Source organism: Arachis ipaensis, chromosome B01, assembly GCF_000816755.2.
Source record: "Arachis ipaensis cultivar K30076 chromosome B01, Araip1.1, whole genome shotgun sequence".
Lineage (NCBI taxonomy): Eukaryota > Viridiplantae > Streptophyta > Magnoliopsida > Fabales > Fabaceae > Arachis > Arachis ipaensis.
Window position 1 is genome coordinate 101,321,057 of NC_029785.2, and position 6,642 is coordinate 101,327,698.

Below are 6,642 nucleotides of genomic sequence, written 5' to 3' on the forward strand. Positions count from 1 at the left end.
CTCTTTAAAGTTATGCCTTACTAAACCTAAATCAAGAAACTCTAAAAGTAGATAAACATGTACAACTACGACCCAAATCATTAAACTAAGGGAATCAGCGTAACTGTTATAATAAAAGATCAAAATTTCTCTTTAACATCGTATTGACCTGGCGAAAAATACTCTGTTATGAATCTATGGGCTTCACGTTTTAGAGGATCTGATATTTCATCTCCATACCATGGCATTTTATTAAGATCAAAACACCTTTTCTTAACATGTATATCATCTTGTTTATCTTGTTGATCTTCTAAAGTTTCGTTGTCTTCTTCCAAAACCTTATTCAGATCAAACTGCATGGATCTGTCAACTATGACAGAGGAGATATCATCTAAATTATCTTTTGAATCAGACTCTTCTCCATCTAGATTGTCAAGAACTATTTCTCCGGAATATTCAGGTAAGACTGAAAATATCAACATGCACATAACAGAATGAGTATACATAGAAGAAATTTATGAGAACTCCGGAGTCATTAAATACTGACTTAGAAAAAAACCAAACTACAAGATGCTAAGATAATTTTAAAACTAAACGCAAATTTTCGACAATTACCATCACTCTTGTTAGTAGTTTGGGCAAATTTCTTAAACAGAAGCTTTGTAGCAATTGTTGTGTTGCAGAGAAGGACGAAAAGTCCTCAGTTTTCATTGATCCTGTTCCACTGTCATGTTATGTTCACTATTGTTTTCAAAACGAAACACTAGTGAAATTATATTACGTAATAGATAGAAAGATTATAAAAAAAATGCAACCCTAAGAAAAACAACTGTAGAAGGAATAAAGATTTAACGTAAACTAACTTTTCCGTATTAAAATCGTTGAAAGAAATGAAAAATCTACTTTTACTCATGAAAATTCACAATAACATAAATATTTAACTGCAAATAAAAACTACACAAGTATAAAGTAACCAAAGAAAACAACGTACAACGTTAAGTTTATTTAACTTAGTTTATGACAGAAAGATCATTTTTAAATTACATTAAAAGGCGTCATATAAGCATTACGCGACATCATCGAAATTCTCTGAAGCATTTTCTATGAGGTCTTCCTCCCTTGTCAACAGTAAATCTCCAATGTCACCTTCCGCTGACATGTTCAACCCTGGCTGTGGAGAAAAACCAACTTCAACTTCTTCATTCACTTCTCCCATGTCATACAAATCCCTTGGTTTCACATTAACTACAACACTCCATTCCTTAGCTACTTCATCATCCACATAGTATACAAGCTGACCTTCCGATGCTAATATATACGGTTCATCTTCTTCTCGATTACCAGTGTGTATCGGACGAGAGAAATTAACGCTGGTAAGCCCCAAATAGTCTTGTTTGATGCCTCTACTGGTAGTGGTATCAGCCTAAACACATTTGAACAATACCACTATGAAGGAACAGCTATAATTCAATTCAATTATGTCTACAATTTTTCCGTAATACGGAACACCACCAACAGCTACTCTATTATCACGCATGCTTGCATAACTTCTTGTATTATATGATACATATACTCCATTATTTTGTGTTTTCATACCCTTTTCCTTTGTGATAGTTCTAAACTTGTACCCGTTAACATTGTACGCCCTAAAATGTCTTGCCTGAAACATGGGACCGCATGCAAGCAACTTCAAGTCTTTCGAATGAAGCATACTTTCCATAGGAACCTGGAACCACATAACATTCATGCTTTATATTAAAATCGGTTTTCATATAGTACTAATTCCAGGCTAAAAACACATTGGTCAGGTTAGTATTCTGTCAACCTCATGCTTGAACCACCAAGGAAATTCTGCATGGACGACACTATCTATCTTAGCTTGCGACCTTGTCTGATGACGCAAGCTTCACTTTGTCTTTTCCCTAAATGTACTTTATGGGAGAAAAGAAAATTAGTCCAACTAGTCACTATGAGAAAAGAGTTATATTGGTGTTTTAGGAATACATGTGTATACTTACTCAACGAGCGAAACCACGACATCGTAGTTGACTAACACATGACGATGAGCTTGATGTTTTTCCATTAGAGTGAGTTCGAAATGCAAAACAGCCCCTAATGCCTTTAACTTTTCCCTGAATTATGAAGAACATCAACGGGCTCATCATCAACTCGCCCTGGTCGGTTGATTTTAGTCTCAATATTATCCAAATATCTAGAACAGAAAGTCAGGATTTCTTCAGATAAATAGCCTTCTGCAATTGAGCCTTCTGGTTGTGCCCTATTACGAACATATTGCTTCAGACGTCTTAAATACCTTTTATATAAATACAATAAAACGCTCAGTATATACACAATTAATTCAACTGAGTGTACTAAAGAAGTTTATCAGCAAGCTAACCTTTCTATTGGATACATCAACCTATAATGTACTGGTCCACCAAGAGTAAACTCATCAACGAGATGCACCGTAAGGTGAACCATAACGGTGAAGAAGGATAGAGGAAAAATCCTTTCCATCTGACACAGGGTTTGCACAACATGATTCTGAAGCTCAGCAAGCTGCATAGGGTTTATGGCTAGAATAACTGGTGCACGAAATCGTGATTGCTCCTTCCTTGGTAATTGCGTCAAAAACTTAATACACACGTTCATAATCTTAGTTCTTTTTCACAACTTCGCACAACTAACCAGCAAGTGCACTGGGTCGTCCAAGTAATAAACCTTACGTGAGTAAGGGTCGATCCCACAGAGATTGTCGGCTTGAAGCAAGCTATGGTCACCTTGTAAATCTCAGTCAGGCGGATTCAAATGGTTATCCCTAATATTGCTGTATAGTTTGTATTCTCTATTTGCTCTAAGGGTATTTTTAAGTTGTGCTTGTCATTTCTTCACCAATATTATTTTCTGTCAAGGTTTGTAAGGATGCCTAGGAAATCACAGTACAACAATATAGGAAAACCCCGAAAGATGTCGGAACTAATGCCGAAACTAAAGAGACTACGGTAAGTGTTTGTGTTTAACATTTCTTGACGTAACCTTATGTGAAAATTAGATATCCTTCAATTGTATCATTAAGCCATGTTGTAAAATTTTTGTCGCAAAATTACTAGTTTATGAATTAAATTAAGTCTGAAATTTAGCTTCTTTCTGTAAAATACAATTCTAAATGCTTTCATATTGCCTTAAGGTTGGGTCCATGACTAGAGGAGCTCAGACATCACGTGAGCAACCACGTGATAGAGCTCCTCCAATTTCGTCCTCAACTAGTAGAGCTCCGGCATCCCGTATCAATCAACCATTTCGTGCACTGCGCAACGATCATAGGCTTGCGCAATCAAGCAGTGTTGATGATCCTCAAACTCCCACAGAATACATAGAGATTAGGCATCGCGCGTAAGTAGCTGGTCATGAATTAGAGGATGAGGATTACGACTCAGAGGTGAATAAAGTGTCGTCGTTTGATGACTACATCGATGACTTGTTTGCTGCCCAAGAAGTCAAAGGTCAGCACAACAACGGGAAACGCAAAGATACAGATTTCTGGGATGTTACTGTTATCGGTAAACTTTTTTTTCCTCCTATTTTCGTAAACAGTTATCTTTAAAGTCCTTTACTTCTATTTTCCTTTTTTGCAATAATTATATAGTAATTTTGTTTCCCATACACTTCTTAGAGGACGGCGTGAGAAAAGCTTCTAAGCTGAGTGTGAAGGAGGCTATATCGCTCCCTTCCAATACAAAGATAGTACTCCTATTTAACAAAGAGCTACAACCAATTGGTCAGGCAGCTGGATTATTCAGTGGTTTCTTAGGGAGTTTGGGTGCGGATTATTCACAGTTCCCCATATGTGCAGACAGTTAGAAGCATATGAACAAAGCTAAGAAAGAACATACATACGACATGATTAAGGTACAGCTTTAAGCTTCAATAGTTTAAGCAATTTTAGTATTTTGTTTTTTTTTTTTTTGTAAGGGCTTTTGCATGGGTAAATTATATGGTTCGTAAAATTTTCATATTTTTTTTCACATCATTATTTAAGCACTTCTCATTTATACATAATTGCAACTGCTTGTACTGGATTTGAGTGTCGTACTTTAACAATTTAAATTAGCCTGTACTGGTTGTGGCATTTCTTCAAATTATCAGTCTTATGCTTGTTAGTTGGTCTTGGTTAATGATAATGTCAACTAATTGCAGCGGGTCTTTCACTATGAGGACGATGCCGGAGGAAAAATAAAGCGCGATATTATGAAGAGGATAGGAAAGAACTGGAAGGATACAAGGCACAACTTGTATCATAAGTGTTACAAAGAAATAAGTACTTATGAGAAAAATCTTGAGCATCGCTCGAAAGGAATAGAAGAAAATGAATGGAAAAAGTTCATTGACTATCGCCAGAAGGAAGAAACAAAGGTAAGCCTTGGTATATTTTATTATTTCCACAAAAACATACATGTGTATACATATTACTCCCCTTATATTTTATATTCAACATCTCTTTCTCATTTACATTTGTTCTGTTATTTGTTCATAGAAAAAGTGTAAACAGAACGCTTTAAATCAGAGCAAGCAACTTTACACACATACTGGGGGCTCCAAAACATTGGCAAGAAAAAAAAGATGAAGAGGTAATAAGTCATTATTTGCATTAAGATTTTGATTAATCTTCCTCAGCATGTTGTTGTTGTTTACTAAATTGTGTCGATATCAACGATATAGGAGAAAGAGCTAGGAAGGCCCGTTGGTAGAGGATAGTTGTTTATCATGACTCATAAGAAAAAAGATGACTCGTATATCCATCCCGATGCGCGTGTTTTTAGTGTAAGTCATGTTTGAAAATTTCAAGCAACTTAGCTTACTGTATATATCATGCTACTGTTAACCTATGCCTTTCCAATGTGTTGTATATTTGTAGGAAGCAATTGTAAATATTGAGAGGCATGATGGATCCTCTAGGAACCTTTTACAAAATGATTCGCTAGCACAAGTTCTCGGAAAGGAGCACCCAGGACGAGTTCGTGCCCTAGGTGTTGGACCATGTCCCACCCAAGTCTTTGGTAACGCTGCTGGACAACCGTCGGATTCTGCAGAGCCCAATGAAGAGTACGAGAGGAGGATTGTAGAATTGACAGCTAAGCTAGAAGAAGAGCAGGCAAAGAGACAGTCTATACATAAGGTCTTGGGATATCTAGTCCAACAGCAAGGAAGCAATTTGCTAGCTGAGTTTGCTGCAAAGCTTGATTTTTTGGGCAGTACACCGGACTCGTCATGCACAGGGCCATCTTCATCTAGCAATCACGACCCGCAACAAAAATTTTGAATTTCAATCAATGTTCTTAGATACTTTTGCAAAGCTGGCTTTTTTTGGCAGTACACCGGACTCGTCATGCGCAGAGCCATCTTCATCTGGCAATCACGACCCGCAACAAAAATTTTGAATTTCAATCAATGTTCTTAGATACTTTTGCATTTAAGTTGGTTTAGTGCTTTATGCTTATTTTCTTCAACTTAAGCATTCTTACTTTATTTTGGATGATGTTATGACAATTTCATTATATATGTTATGTTTGCATGTATTTAATTTGGTTTGTTATGTTAATTGAGCTGTTTTACTTGGTTGCAATTTCTTTAAATTAATTGAAAAGTAAAAAAATTAAAGTTTAATAAGCATACTTTTTCAAAAGAGGCAAAATAATAGAAAATCTAAAATTTTAATGGAAAATTTGAATTTGGCGGCGATTTTTAACCACTGCAAAACAGTAATATTGTCTATTTTCGTGATATTTATCGACGGTTATCACCCGCCACAAAACGGCATCATTTTCAAATCACTGGCATTTAGCGGCAGTTACAAACCGCCGCAAATTGGAAAATAACATTTTTCATGCATAAACTGTGGTGGGTAATAACCATCGCAAAATCCAAGTTTCATTTCGCGGCGGTTATTCCAGCGGTTGAAAAAAACCGCCGCTAAACGACTCTAGCAACCGCCGCTAAGTGCCAGATTTGTTGTAGTGTCTAAAAAATAACAAATATGTATGGAATGAGAACTGGGGATTCTTAGTATGGTAACAGTGGTCAAAGAGATAATATATAAGGCTCCGGAAAGCCAAAGACAATCCTAAACTCCATAGTCCCAGATCAAAGGCTAAAGTTTTCACTAAACCAAAAATAGGATAATTCTATCTAGGGATTCTAATCTATCTCTTCATTTCCAGTTTTTTGCAAACCTCCCAATCACCAATGTTGAACAACCCTTAGCGTCACCTCTACTAGCATGAGGGATCTCTCAAAAGCAAACACATACAAGGCATGCAAGTAATACACAATTAAAAAAAACAGGTAAAGCATGTAAGTCACGTAGCATATAGGTACAGATAATTCAATTAGGCAAGCCAAAACACAAAATGCATACTGAAACAAATCATACAAATACACATGATGCATGTCTACCCTATGGCCAATGAGCTCATCTGTCGGTTATACAGCCAAATCCGACATGTCCAGTAGCGAACTCCGGATAGTCCCTGCATGCGCGCATCTCCAAGAGTTATTCACATACATATTCATTCATTTATCATCTCATTGGGGGAATTATCCAAAAAGTTAAAGTGTCAAGCCACATCTTGTGACGGAGGGTCAACAGAGTATCGAGTCTCGACC

General features: G+C 36.6%; 1 long non-coding RNA gene across 1 annotated transcript; it reads left to right on the forward strand.

Annotated features, from left to right (window-relative positions):
- Positions 3,875 to 4,761, forward strand: LOC110271422. Its single transcript, XR_002362133.1, has 4 exons — positions 3,875 to 3,888; positions 4,177 to 4,392; positions 4,514 to 4,607; positions 4,699 to 4,761. It is a non-coding gene; the product is annotated as an uncharacterized LOC110271422 (long non-coding RNA).